Source organism: Empidonax traillii, unplaced genomic scaffold, assembly GCF_003031625.1.
Source record: "Empidonax traillii isolate 1590-97213 ecotype Southwest subspecies unplaced genomic scaffold, ASM303162v1 scaffold1:size7828297, whole genome shotgun sequence".
NCBI lineage: Eukaryota > Metazoa > Chordata > Aves > Passeriformes > Tyrannidae > Empidonax > Empidonax traillii.
The window spans coordinates 1,537,654-1,553,595 of NW_020955194.1; positions in this window are offsets into that span (position 1 = coordinate 1,537,654).

The following is a 15,942-nucleotide window of genomic DNA, read 5'->3' on the forward strand; positions in this document are numbered from 1 at the left end:
GATGTTAAAAAAAAAAAACAAAACAAACAACCCAAACATGAAATTGTTACTGATTATCTTAATTAGCAGTCTCTTGAGGAATGGGGTGGAGTTACTAAGCTCCCTAAGGTTTGGATCCCAAGGTTTGATACTATGTGTTTACAGTTTCAGAGACTAAAATTATCAGGGAAAAAAAAATAAAAAAGGAATATTGACAGTGTTTATTGTGCTTCCTGGTTATCCCGTTCCCAAATTTGCCACATGCTTTTGTGCACTTCTAAAACAGGCTTAAATATTCAGGATTGATATACAATTGAAGTAGATAAGCTGAGGGAGCCCTACAGCATCTGGTAGGGAACTAAAGTGCAACCCATTAAGTAAAATGAAAGAAAATAGATGAAATTTAAAAATACAAGATTCAGGCTAATTATCAGTAAACATTTAGTTACTGTTGTATACATAGCATAAATCATTCATTTGAACATTTAAACTAGGAAAAGACATGGAAAAATCGGTGATTAATTTTGTATTGGCTGGATGTATTAGGATGACTAATAGAATAGGGTTTTAATATCTAAAGTCTGTACTGCATCCATCTGAAACTGCATATACAGGCATGCAAGGGATACAGGAATTTGACCCTATAATTGGTAAAATCCAATGACTTCAATTTGGCAAGACAGCACCAAAGCACTCTATGCTGCACGAGAATGAAGACTATAAATAAGTAATATATTTATTTTTAAATAAATGGGAACAAGTAAATTTTCCCATATCCCTAAATGCTCATAAATCATTGTGATTTACTATGTCAGTCTCATTTTTCAGTTCTGCCATCTATTTCAGTTCTCTTTAAAGAGGGTACATATGGAGAGATTGACTACAAGATTTTCAGTCTCTGGAAATCCAAATCTGCCAGGAAAAAAAAATGTCTTGAGGCCAAGATTATCCTTTTATCTACGGGAAGAAGTGGCAGCACTTTTTAATTAGGTGTTGTCCCAACCAGAACTGCATTTTCTGTTACCTCAGGGTCTCAGGGATATAGCCCTGCCTTTGTATAAAGATGTGTGTTGAGGATTTACTGGAAGGAAAGCAAATAACAGGGCTCAGGGGTAACATCTGATGTGGTTTTGGTGCTGCAGGGATGAGCAGCTCAGCTGGAGGTGTTGTTAGAATTGCCCAAGCATCGCGTCAGCCCAGTCATGGGTCAGTGTTCCTGCTGACCAGAGGGCTGGGAGTGAACAGGGCCAGAGTATGCCCAGGTGGCCAAGAAGGCCAATGGCACCTGGCCTGGATCAGGAATAGTGTGGGCAGCAGGAGCAGGGCAGTGATTGTCCCCCTGTGCTGGGCACTGGTGAGGACACACCTGGAGTGCTGTGTCCAGTTCTGGGCCCCTCAGTTCAGGAAGGACATTGAGGGGCTGAAGCAGGTCCAGAGAAGGGCAACAGAGCTGGTGAAGGGACTGGAGCACAAGTCCCGTGAGGAGCAGCTGAAGGAGCTGAGGGTGTTTAAGAAGGCTCAGGAGACACCTTATTGCTCTCTGCAACTCCCTTAAAGGAAGTCGTAACCAGGTGGGTTCAGCCTCTTCTCCCAGGCAGCCAGTGACAGGACAAGAGGGCACAGCCTTAAGCTGGGCCAGGGGAGGTTTAGGTTGGACACTGGGAAGAACTTCTGCACAGAAAGGGTGATTAGACATTGGAAGGTACTGCCCAGGGAGATGCTGGAGTCACCGTCCCCGGAGGTGTTCAAGGAAAGACTGGACGTGTCACTCAGTGCCACGGTCTGGTTGACAAGGTGGGGATGGGTCACAGGTTGGACTCAATGATCTCAGAGGTCTTTTCCAACCTCACTGATTCTGTGATTCAGCTTTACAGAGTGCTTTCTATAAAAAACTCCTTTTGATGTCTCTCTCAGCTTCATTCTGCTCATTTTTCATTTGAAAGCTAAAACTTTCTTTCCCTGCAATTCCTCCCTTTCACATCAGTTTGCAGCGCAGTGAATTAACTCTTCCAAACCAGGAGTCGATAACGTCTTGCTTCAGGAGGTGCCTAATCACTGTGATGAATTATCCTAAAAAAAATGAGAGACCTTTACAGATGACATTTTCATTTGCAGTGAGTTGAAGATGGGTTTAGCAAACAGCTGCTTTCCACAACAGCCAGGATTAGTCATCGTACTCTTACATCAAGCATAAAGTAGTTATTTTATATGGGGAATTATGAAAGAGCCAAATAATTCTGGATTATTGATCTATTTGTCTGCTGGGAGGTTGTGAGTGAAAAATCTTTTGCTCTGTTGTTCTTAATTCAGATGTCATTAGTGTGGAGGTTACTCTGGGATCACTATGAAAGAAATTGATATAATGCCCCCTGTGCTGCAAAATATGCTTCTTTCCCAAATAAAAATAAATATAACAGAATAAAATGTGATGTTTGGTAACTTAGAAACCAGAATGTTTTTCGGTAGCAAGATCAATCAATGGCTGCTTTTAAAACATGGCTTAAGACCTTGTACTTGATACTTTAGACATAAACAGCCTAACCACAGTGTAATCAGTAATTATTATCCCTGTTTTCTAAAGGATCTATTTGCACTTACTTTCTTTGAGTATCATCATAAAGAAGCTCAATTATATGTGTGGTATAAATATACTTTTTCTGATTTCCCAGTAATTGCCTGTGGTCGTTTAATTTGTCGCTGTGACTGAGACCTTTCCTCATTTACACTTCCAAAGTCCTATCGACTCCCATGGAACAGTAACATGTTGTGTAACTGAAAATTAGTGCAGGGAATGATGTTGCAAATAGCATTTGCACTAAAAAGTGAAGCATTGCTTGCCCTTGTTTATACCCAAGTAATCCAGAGTGCTTTGTGGTAATTTCAACTGCCCGTTTTCCTATGTTCAGAAAAACAACTGTGTATCTTTTGTAATGATGAACAAGAAGCTGCAGAAATCATCCAGCTCAGAGCAGGTGTTTACAGGTTCTTGCCTCTCTCCCGACTTTTGTGGTGCCAGTTTGCATAACGGACGAGTCACCTTCCAGCACGCACCATTCCGAGGTGCCCAGTTGAAGAAGCCCTTGGATGCACCTGCCTCCCTGGATCACATCACGCTCCCGTTACCTCCCCTTTCCTGCTCCGCTACTCTTCTTTCCTGCCTGGTTTAATTTTGTTCGCCTGAAGAGCAGAAACACTTTGGCTTTCTAATTTTACCACTTCCTTAAAGAATTCCTCCTGTTTCACTTTGTGGTTGACTAGCTCTAAATGTCCACTGATCCCAGGCCAGAAGGTGTTTTGGCCTGGTCAGAGGGGCTGGATGTAGGGTCCATTCCAACGGAGCGCTCCCATTCCTTGTCCCGATATTGTTATCGCGTGAGCAACTTCGATCACAGCTGAGTTCTTGACACAGACCTCAGCACTGCCCAGGAATCTCAGTGTGAGCTAAGAATTTGAAGGGATTTTGAGAAATGTTATCCACATTTTTCTGATGTCAGCATAAATTAATATGCAGGAGTGAGAAGGATGATTTTATGTGTTAAACAGTGTTTGTACAAGGCAGCCCTTTAGCGAACACAATTGCTCGGAGTGGGCTGTGGCTGCTGTACGTATAAGGTGCCGAAGGACTTTATTGAAGACTTTGTTGGAAAGAAATAAAAATCCCTATATATTTTTTTCTCTTTTTTTTTCAGTGGAAGATGCAGTTTATTTTGTAAACAGAAAGCAGCTGTTTGCAGCACTAGACATCAAATTAGGAACTCTATCTGTTGACTAAGAGCCTTTAATAAATTCACAGTGTGAGTGCTAATGAATGACATGATTTTAATATGTATCATATTTCACTGTAGAAACCTCCTTATGTTTTGTCTACCCACAGTTTAATTTTATCCTCACTTGACATTTCCCAGGAGGCAAGGCCAAAAGTAAACTGGGATATCCAGTACTACCAATACAGATAGACAGATAAAAAAAAGAAGAAAGAGAACGCTGGGATAAATCTGAAGCAGCTGAGAGGACAAAGAGCTGCCTGAACCCAAAGCAGACTCCCCAGCAAGTGAGGAAGAATCGCAGGATCACCTACCCCACCCTAAAAGTACGATGGAGTGGCCAAGGTGGGGACTCGCTGGAAACAAGCACAGTGAATTTCAGGCTGAGGAAAGGAAACGTGGGAGTGAAAAACAAGGAGGCTCCATTTTTCATCAGATTGTCTGGACTCTTGCATTTGCCAGTGCTCCTCCTTGCCAGGAAGGGAAGTCCCCTGTTCCCTGCTCCTTTATGCTCATGCCCAGCCTGGCTTTGTGTGGTGAGGCAGCGATGTTGTTCACTGAGGGACAAATTTGAATTCTTTGATCTTAGTATCCTAATTTCACATTTGCCAAGACAAACTTGCACACACATGTAAAAATACATCAATGTATTTATGAGTGTAATTGAGCTGTGATTGATTCCTCACATTTCATTACAAACTCATAAAAAGCCATTAAAGGGCAGGGAATGGATCCTGCCAGGAGCAGGCCCGTATCCCCTCTGATCTGTGCAATCTGGAGCCATGCACAATTTTGCAAAGCGTGGGTTGACAGGACAATGTGGCAAAATCTCCCACCTGAGCTGCACACGTGGAAGCGACAGTGCAAGCTGTGAGAACATCGAGTGCCAGAACACCACAGACCTTTCAAGTTCCCTGCGCACTCCTGACTCCTGCAGGATAACGGCATTCCTTCTGCTCCCGAGACAAAGACGAACTTGCATTTCTCTCCCTTGCCTTCAAAACAGAGACAACAGGGACAGAGGGATATTATCTTCTTGCTAATGGCAGCATCTCAGTTATGGATTACCTCTGAATTATCCCTCTTGACAAATAGGGCTTGATCTCCTGGCAGATCCCTGCTCAGGGAACCCTGATCAGCTGCTGCCTTCTCTCCACCACTGATCACAGGTTTCCCTTTGTCACCCTGTGCATTTCAGGGGTTTTAATCCACCTGGAGCATGGACTGTAACAGCACAGAGCAGGGCTCCAAATGCCACGACTTCGGTGAGCTCAGTTAAACACGGGAGCACCTCCCAGCTCTTTCACCACGGCCACAACCAGCTCTAGCTAAGAACTCCTTCTGAAATACCCCTTCTGTGCTAAATATACCGATTCCCTGATGGGTCCTTGCACCATTCGCTCCTGCCCCCAAATCCATGCAATGGTATCATCCAGTTTTGCTCCTCTGACATTTGGGGAGGCAGGGAAAGGCATAGCGAGGGAGTAAAAACAGTGTATTTTTAGTTCCTTTTATTGCCTTTCAGCACGATCGCTCTCTGGTTTCAAAGGAAACGTAACTGAAACCCAATGTGGTTTTGGAGTAGGGAAAATGTTAGATAAAAATTAGCATTTTAAATCAGGGAAATGATTTGTGAATTAAAATACTTGCTTCTTGTGGCTTTGCAGAATCACCTCCCCTTTGCCTTCAGGGGAGCCAGAACAATTTTTCAGGCCAAACCAATATTTGAATTCTTGTTCTTCCCAAAGAAAACTGGTGGGTGGGTTTCTGTCTAGGAGCTGAACCAGAAATTTGCCCTAGGGTTTGGGTGCTGTTCAGTTTTGGGGAGCCCACCATCCCATCTGTCCCACCAGCTTCCCCCAATAACAGAGACAGGGATAGTGTTATACCAACGCTGCTCCAATACCTACTTTCCCACTGGGAGGAACATAGTCTACAGCAAATAGATAATAGTATTTTCCTTCATGAAAACACTCCATTTTCCCAAAGGAGTGATCCTCTGCTTTAGATTAGCAACGCTCAGCAGTATCCTCAGTTGGCTGTTCTGGCTACTACAGCCCCAAAGGAAACAGAGGGAACATTCAATAAGAAAATATCCTGCAAAAAGCTTAATATTAGGGTTTGGTTTGTTTGTTTTGTTTTGTCTTTTCCTTTTTGAAGTTGCTTGCCTTTGTGCTATGGCACAGCCAACTAAGGGAGAGGTTTCTGCTCTTTGGTTGGTTTAACAAATATGAACAGCACCGTTATAGTCAGCAGCTGGAGCCAGGAATGCAAGTCTACCATACCAAACTAAGCAAGGAAGGGCTGGAAGATATGCCTGGTAAAAAAAAAAAAAAAAAGAGAGAGATAAAAAGCTGCTTCTCAGCCTTCCCCTGAAGCCCCAGCTCTGCCTGTCCCTGTGTTTGTAACCTACAGCCTCCATAGGGTAGGGAACAATGGCATTTGTTCCTGTAAACTCAGCATAAGTTTGAGGGGCTCTGTTATTAATTGAACTCTAGGAAAGGGAACTCTTTTCAGCATAATTTCCAAAGCAGAAGAGTAATATGGGATGGTTTTGAATTGTGAACCAGGGAAAATATGCTGGAAGAGTCCAGGCTGTGGACGTGTTGGTTGGCTGCAGCCCACATTTAGAGGCAGTGTTGGCCAGTCCTTCCTCCTCTGCTCACACCACCGGCTGAGGGGCCCGGTAAAACCCCAGATTCTGCAAATCTAAGTCACAGGAATGGGGCTGTATCTTTTCCTGGTGTGTTTCCCTGCACCACACCTGGTTTTGGGGCAGAATGGCTTTTGGCTGCGGTCCCTTCAACGGCCCAGGGGCAGTACTGGGATGAGGAAGGGCTGGGAAGGTCCATCAAAGGGTCAGGAACAGGTGGCTGCTCCGGGGGTTCAGGCACCAAATAGGGCAGACACCCTTGAGAGACTGGGTCCCAAGTTCCCAACTTCATCTCCCTGGGGGCACAGAGACCTGTGAGTGTCCTCTGGAGGCAGAGGTTTCCCATTAGGTGTCCACAGTGCCCCGTGGAGGTGGTGTGAGAACCCTCCAGCCTGGCCTGGCTCATGATTTAAAGTCTATTTGCATTTTACCAACACGAACCTGAATCAAAACCAAAGAAAAGTTGGGAATGCAACTTCCCCTTCCTCAGTCAGCAACTGTGACAGAGCTCTTAATTCACAACCACCTTTCAGACCCCATGATCTCCTGATCCTGATATCCTAGAAGTCAATGATCAGCAAAAGATACTTCTGCGGGCCAGAAAACATGGAACAGGAATTTCCATAAAGGAATCCTTCAGAAAAAGATTACCCATTATTATTTTCGTAAAACCATAGAATTATATGGGCTGAAAGGGACCTTAAAGATCGCCTAGTTCTAAACCCCTTGCCATTGTGTTCATCTGAGGTATCCAGCTAGCCCTTAACATTACAGCTTAGAGTTTTTAATTCTTTAAATTATTTATCCTCCTAAATTCTTTGTGAGACACACTGCAGGGAAGGCTTAGAGGCCCCACCTAACGCAATGGAGGGAGGAAGTCTTAGACAAAATAACACCTGAACCCAAATCCCAGGCTGTGGCTTTGACCACATGACCAACTTCCTTGCTGGATTATGGAAAAAAATTAACAGTTCGTTTCACTAATAATCTAGTATTATAGATTTTACATTATATATGTTTTATATACAGAGACAGATAGAAAAAAAACACAACAAATGCATGCCCATTCATTTCAGATAATATTTATTTTAATGGCATTTATGCAGTATATGCAAGGTTTATGCAACATTTACATTATATATACACATGTTTTCAAAGTGCATATTATGACACTTATCATGGAACGTTGTCTCGCACTGCAAAATTAGTATTTTATACTTCCCCCCCCCCCATTAATTTTTTTATTGCAACCCACAAGAAAGCAGCTTCACCAGTACCTGATTTTGGCTGCCGTGCACCTACGAATGTGTGGCGTTTATTTGCTGCTCTCAAAATGTTGCCACGGGTTCACACTCCTTTGTTTAAAGTTCTCCTCTGAAAGGCTCTCTGTGAGGGCTGTGTAGGAGGCTTTGCAGCAGGGAAGTTTGAAATTGTTTTTCTGAAGATTGTATGGAAAAGTCTGTCCTTTTCAAGGTCTCGGCCTGCCGCACAGCTGTTTTCCTCTTCTCACTTTCTTTACTCCTGCAGCACTGGGTAATAGCCCCTACCTAATATTTTATATATGAAATATATAGCTGAGTCTCTACCATATAGTTCCCTCTTTAGCAGCTTTTTCTGGGCACTGAGGCACTTTCAGGGATTGTCCTTTTGCCAGGGTAGGATTCAGTGCCTTATAGACCAGCCAGTTTAGGGACCATTTTTACCACCAGTACACTGATTGTGCATTCCTTGTATATCCTGTAGCCCCTGAGATATCAACAGGACTCCCATATTTATGGAGGATATCGATATCACCCTTGTCAAAACCTTGTCTTGCTCACCTGTGACACCAAACAGCCTTGAGAGGTGCTTCCAGGAACACTGACCAGCTGGCATCAGTACAAGTGCCACTTTCCCGGCGCAAAATTCCTTTTAGTTTTGATCACAGCCATGGAAAGGACAAACTAAGGGTTGGACTCCATGATCCTTGTGGGTCCCTTCCAGCTCAGCTTATTCTGTGACATATACACCAAAAATTGGACACTTTCCCTTGCTCTAGGGACTGTTATCCATAGAGAACTTCCAGAAATACAACTTTCTTAGTACATTTAAAAGTTCAGACTGTGGAAAGAAGACATTTCTGAGAAACAGATTTTAGTCTTTGAAATAATTAGACTGAGCCGAACAGATTTTTGGCATTATTTGTAAGCCAGTCATTGTTCAGCCTTTGTACTTAGAAGAGCAGTTATGACTCCTTTGGAAACATCCTTAGTTGAACTCTTAAAATAATAAAAACACTCCCCCATAAGACCACATCAACATATGGTTTTCGTAACGACAGCGCAAACAAATCACCCACTCATCAAACATTTAGGAAGAAGACAGGAACAAGTAGAACAAACAAATTTTCTAAAGATTACTTACTCTTCCTGATCAATCAGAAGGGGAAAAAAAAAAAAAAAAAAAAAGCTGAACTGAATTTAGGAACTGCCTATGGGATATAGAATGCACATAAAATACACAAAATACAAATAAGCAAAAACATAAACACTGTAAAGCAAAGTTTATAGACAATATGCTGTGTAGTTGTATTTCACAAATACTGAGCTGTTGATGCCCAGCTTTACAATCCCCTGCCTGGTTTGCTTTTTAATTTGGGTGATATGACTGTCCCGAGTAAGCACAAAAGAGATAAAGCACATCTACACCAGGGATTGTTACCAGAACATCCCACCTGGTTTCACCACCTTCCTGGCAACTCCAGGGTGAGGCCCCCCTGGAACAAAAGCTGGTGCTGATGTGCATCCCTGCTGCAGTTCCCTCTGGAGGATGTTGCTGTGCGGTGACTACATGGGTGTGAACTATTCTGAGATTCACAGATCCCTGTGCCCTTTCTGAGGCTCCAGCCAGCTTGGTGTAGCTCTTTGGTGAACACTGATGAGTCCCAAGGCACATCTATCCAGGCCTCTGGAGCTCAGAGTTGACACAGAAAAGACCCTGGCAACACAAACATCCACGCCTGGGACAGTCCTGAAAACATCCATGTCTTGAGAAATGGCCAAGTTGAGGTGAATGGACACAGAAAGGTTTCAAACTATAAGTCACTGTTGATCTTCCCTCACAGAACACATAGAAATGTCCACACACACACACACACACGAGGCCTACACCTTTTCATAGCTTCAATTTTCTCCCCAGTTTTGAGCACCTTTTAGGTACTAGGCAGGTTTTTCTGGAGCCTGGAAGGACTCTCCTTCTCCCTTGGAGCACGGTGTCTGTCTCTCTGCTTACTTTATTTTTTCATGCAGATGCTGGAGGTTGTGCCCAACCACTTCTTCCCCACAACCTCCTCCTCTGCCAGGTGACACACAGGTCAGTTCTCCTGCATGACCTATGTCTGTGCAGCTCACGTGTGAGCTGAGCACTGAGAAATACCTGGACTGCACTGGAAATACCAGCGCAGCCTCCACACAACTCCCTGGAAAACTTCAGCCAAACCTTGGTGTACAACAAAAAGGGAGCAAACAAACTCCACGTTCAAAGTAGGGGTTTGCCAGAGAATCATAGAACGGTTTGGGTTGGAAAAGACCATAAAGATCACCGTGTTCAAACCCCTTGCCACTAGACCAGGTTGCTCAGAGACCCTCCCCCAAGTGCAATCTGTCCTTGAACACTTCCGGGGATGGGGCATCCTCAACTTCTCTGGGCAACCTGTGCCAGGGCCTCACCACCCTCACAGTAAAGAACTTCTTCTGCATAACTAACCTAAATTTCCCCTCTTTCAGGTTGAACTCATTAGCCCTTGTCCTTCCACTGCGGTTCCTAATGTTCCATCTGACAAATACCAAGAGGAAGCCCTCCATGTGAAACCGAATTTAAAAGATGAACATAGGCAGGTTCTTCCCAGCAGTGATCCTTCCTGCACGTAGGTCTGCTGGTTTTCCTTGCCCTCTTCTGACTCCAAGAACAGACAGGAGAACTCCACATGGTGGCTTAGATTCCAGCTGGACAGTGGATCAAACAAATCTCTCAGACTTCTCCAAGGAGCTCTGGGCGAGACTCAGTGAGAACAGCCCTCAAACCCCGATGGCTGGACTGGAGCGCCCGTACCTTGCTCTCACTGTTGCTGCAGCCTGTAGGACTGGGCACATGGTATCAGTGCCAGGAAATACATGGCAGCAAAAATTCCTTAGATAGAGCCAGAATGTCTTTCTCATTATCAATGTGTTAATGACGGGAAGAGAAACTAGGTTTCCTCCTCTAATCCCTACCCATCCCGTTTTCCAGTTCAATCAGACTCAGGATTGCTACTGCTACGGATGTTTTATCTCAGAATTATGTCCCAGGCAGCTTCAGCAGATGGCACTGCCTCTGTCCTGCCATGTGCTGAAAGCTCTGCAGGGCAGTGCTTGGTCTTCTTCAGTGGGGGAGGGTGTGGCTCTCACTCTGCAAAGATCATTATCAAGCCCTTGGAGAGAGCACAAGTGCTGAAGGTGGTCAGTGGTGATGAGCCTGGGTGGGTAGAATACATCCACAGAAACAAATATTAACAAAAACCAGGGGGAGAAGGTGGACATTGTCTGTCTTTGAATGGCTTTATCAGAGGCAATGGCTGCTTTCAGTTTTTGTCGAACTGTATTAGTATTCTATCAGCAATCAAGATTTGAGTGTTTAAAAGATGGAAAAATTAACAGTTCTGCTGGAAACGATGCTGTGATATGGTTATTTTGTTATTATTGAGCTTTGAAAGGTAACTAAGTGAGAGTCTGATCCTTTGGGCAATCTCTCAAGACTTCATGTCTTTTATAAAGAAATTATTTAAATTTTATTTCACATTGCCTTTGTGAAGTTAGGGGAAGTCTTAGTGACAAAGTGCAGTTCCTCTGCATAGGTACAATAAGGAACACCTCTCTGGCTCATCAATCTGGCTCCCCAGTTGCCAGGGAGCCTCAATCTTAGCAGAAAAATTACTCTTGGAAAACAAATCTAGTTCTCCTGATCTCAGGGTTGCTACAGCAAGCCAGTTTTTTGGCCAGAGAAATGCTATTTTGAGATCTGCATCTAGGAAGGGGATCCAGTCATGGGGAACGGGGCACTTGGAGGCAGCCCTGTACTCTGGGAGTCTCACGTTTTACTGTGTTGGCAAGTTTTCAGTTTTCTGGGGGAAATATATTTAGTTTTATTCCAGCCAAAACCAGGCATCAGGGAAGAAGAAGCTGTAGGAGGGCTCTTCATAAAGCTTGAGGTGAGCTGAGAGCATCCAGGTGTTTTGGTGAATGCTACCTGTGACTGGCACAGCAGCATCTGATCGAAGCTTTTCCTTGCCAGCAATGATTACTCACATGAGTTAACTTTTCTCTTTGTATCCTGTCTAGTGTTTACTCATTACAGTTCTGTATTGGGTTTTGTTTCTTGCAAGAAAATGCAAAACTTTTTTTTTTTTTTTTTTTTTTTTACCACATTTCCCTTCAGTTTAGGGTTTTCTTGGTGCAGGGCTTCATGAACAGAAGTCTGAGATTCTTTGGGCTCTTGGCCTCTCAAGTGGCATTTCTGGAGGGTTCTCAGATTCTTCAGTGTGTTTTTTTTTTTTAAATCTGCCCTGCCCAGTTATTACCCTGTTAGCTTTGTAAAAAAACATGCAAAGGGGTCTTATTTTTCTCTTAATTGTTTATGTGCACTTAGGCTGCAGAAACCTAACAGGAACATCTGCTAATTGTGGAATTTGTGTGTATGATTGATTCATCATCTCTAAAAAGTAATGTCTTACATTTGCTTTGCAAGCCAGAGTGCCAGTCTGTCAGTCTCTGTTCTCACTCTCTCCTTTGGTTTGTGACAGTAGCAGGGAACTCCAGAATATCTACAAGATTCAACAAGGGAATCAGGTATTTGTCTCTGAAGGACAACTTAAAACTAAAATATATCACTATATGCTTGATCACAGCTAGGATCTGTTTAAAGAATTTCTCTAAAATAATACAGTACTGCAGTCAGTGCCTCTTTCTGAAATTTTATAATTTGAATACACAGTAAAAATTGTTATTTTTTATTTACAAGAAAGGAACAAATTAAGAACATAAATGTTGCAGAACACAAATTTTGCATAACCCTTTCATTAAAAAGTCATTTTGTGTATACATGAGAAAAGTTTTTAACATGAATATGACAAGAGCTACATCTCATTGAGATCTGTATCACACTGAAGACAACCTCCCAGGGCCTTGCAAGACTTTCTGCTTTTCTAAGATTCAGTTCCCCTCACTGCCCTTTATTTGCCCGGGTAATCACACGAAGCCTCAAATTTAGCTGAACACTCCAGTTTTTATTAAGCATTTTGACTGTGCACGATGAACCTTCACCAGCCACTGGAGTCATCTCCTCCTGCAGTCAGCTCCCACAGCATTGGCTGCCTCCTGGGGAGATCCTAAAGCAGTGCTGAGCTCAGCTCCGCTACAAGCCTGGCTCCCCTCTCGTTGTGATCCCAGCATTTTCCACACACAGGGCACACAGACTATCCCAATACATGGGTGGGATTTGCACCGTAGCAGGAGGTCATGGCCAGAGCTCTGTGCTGCAGTCCAAGCCTGGTAACTCATCGGGGTGAGATCAAAAGATTAATGGATAATCAGCTTGCATTATTAACAATGTTGCAAATAAAATGAGCAAGAAAGATCAATCTCCCCCTTAACTTTTAATTTTTAGTTCCTTGCTCTCCCAGGCTGGGGTCATGGGAACGTATCCTGCCGCAGCCTGACCTCACCCTAACCACTGGTTTTGTTAATGAGTAAAATGCAGGTGCTGTGGATCCAGTGCACCTCCCTTGGGTGACATCTTTGGTTTCTATCTGTTTAAACACCTAAACTTAGCTTTTATTTTTGTATCAGTTTAATCCTTCAGCAAGAGACAATTTAAACTCTTGTTAGTTAATGCAGACAACAGACATCCCTTTCCCTGTCCTTTCCTCCTCTCCTCACACATGCATTGTGACAGGAATTTCCAACTGAAATTTCATTAGGTTAAATGAATTAAGATTTATGGTTGGACTCGATGATATTAAAGGTCTTTTCCAACCCAAATTATTCTGGGGTTCTATGATGAAAGAAGCTGTTATGGAGTTAGAGTACCACAGAATTGAAAAGCAGAATTTAATGATGTTCAAAACAAGAAAAAAATTCTCCCAATTAAATTTTGTGAAGTCTCATAACTAATATTTTACAGAGGAAAGCGGCAAAGGAAGGTTGAAGACAACCAGTACAAGCAAGCCACTCGAAGTCTCATATGAGATGGTCTGAGGCACAAGGATGTGTATTTGTAACTGCAGGGAGGAGGATCATAATTTGAACATCACAGAATCCCAAAATACACTGAGTTAGAAGGGACCCACAGGAATCATTGGAGTCTAACCCTTAGCCTGGCACAGAACCATCCCCAAGAGTCACACCATGTGCCTCGGAATGTTGTCCAAACGCTTCTTGAACTCTGCCAGGCTTGGAGCCATGACAAATTCCCTGGGGAGCCTGTTCCAGTGCCCAACCATTCTCTGGGGGATGAACCTTTTCCTGATATTCAGCCTAAACCTCCCCTGACAGGGTTTCATACCATTCCCTCAGATCCTGTCACTTGTCACCAGAGAGAAGTGATCAATGCCTGCCCCTCTGCTGCTTCTCACAAGGAAGTCCTGGAACTGCACCCCAGTTCAGGTTGTGGTCCCTCTATGCCTGGCAAGCAAGAAAGAGCCAGGATAAGACCCAGTGCAAGCTTTCACTCCTACTCCAAAAAAATCTTGTTGCTGTTGCATAACCTTGTAACCTTCAAAAGTGAGAGCCTGCTGCCCACCCACAACAGCCCTTGTCCAGGATCTCGATGGACTGAGAACCCAAACCCCCTCCTGTATCTGAGAAGACATTTCTCAGCTTTGGATAACAGCATGCCCAGACCAGCTTTTGAAAAAGAATCTTCCACTCCTTCCAATATCTTCATTGCCAGGTCATTCAGATTGCATTTACTAGGTTAAACCTGCTTAGAATATCAGATTCACTCGCATGGAAGGCCTGATGGAGATGGCCAGCAGCGTGTGTTGCCTTTAGTTTTTATAATTAATCATACAAGATGGTTAAAAATTGAAGCCTGTGTGTCCCAGTTTGGGAATCTGGTCAGCAGCACAAAGGAGCTGTTAGGATTAGAGTCACTCAGGCCTTTGAAGGTTGGGGGGCCACTCCTCTGCTTTTTTGGGGTTTGGGGATTCCTTATTGTTGCTTTTTAGTAGTTGTAATGCAAGTGTAGGCCATGTATGTTCTCTTGCAAGCCGAGATATTGAACCTGCCTGCCACAGGTACAAGGACAGATGGTGGATGCAGAGTCAGAATCGGGGTTCATAGAAAAAGAGACAGCAATTTTCCTATACAATCCTTCTGATGCTACTGGGAAACCTTTCGTTTCTAAAAGAGCCTTTAGGGGTGAAGAAAAAATGTGGCCTGAATTTAAATTGCCTACCTTTCCTTGGAAAAACTGCCCCCGTGAATGTGCATGAAATTTGAGTGGGTTTGGGGAATTTCATATATCGTGGCTGGGCAAAAGCTCTCCAAAGTATTCTGGATTTCTGGAGCCATGAGGTCTGCTGTCTCTGCACAGGTTGTGGAAGCAAGAACAATCCTGATGGCATTTTCTGTGTGGGCAACAAGCCAATCCTCCAGGCACTGCCTGCAGACCCCAGGAGCAAGCTGAGCTGAGCACCATGGCTGCCAGAGACCTATTGCATCCTAAACTATTGGATTCCATTGGGAAATGCCTTGTGTTAGGAAGTGGGTGCATCCTGATCCCAGAAGAGAGATATCAGAGGGCCCACAACCTGCCAAAAGGTCTTTCCCTGGCTCTTTCCCAAACTCCTTCCTTGCAGCTTGTCACACTGCCCTGTCTTGGCAAGAGGGGTGCAAAAGGAGACAAACAGAAGTTGCGTGTAGAATATAATCCAGTTTGTAATGCTCATCTTTTAAAAGTATTAATCATATAAATCTCTCTATTCTGAGAGAAAATGAATATAATTGTTTGTACAGACATGGGGAAAGTCATCTGATAAGTGCAGCTATTTTTAACTGATCATAGTTAAAAATAGGGAAACCAAATATTAAGAATTTGAGCAGCAGAAGGTTCAAAAATATCTCAGCCAGCAGGCACATACAACCCAAGCAAAATTTTGTAGTTGCCTCCCTTACCTTATTGGCATCTTACTCAGAAATCTTGCCCAGACTTAAAATTGCCTGTCAGGCACAGACAATTTTCAGTAAGAAATTTCAAAGCACTGGCTGAGATGATACAAAACACAATGGCTGTAACGACCATCCTGAAGATCTCTTCCCTCTGTTCTATCCCTTGCCTACACAATGAGCGAGGAAAGTGAAAGGTTGCGGGAGCTCCACGGAGATGCACTCAGCCAGAGAGTGAAACAGGAGTGAAAACACTGACCCGAAATACCTACAAACCTCAAGAATGGGAACCTTTTCCAGAGATACCATGGATGAGTTAGCTGGGTTGCCTTTTCTCCACTCTTGGCATTGGGGAGGAAATCAGGAA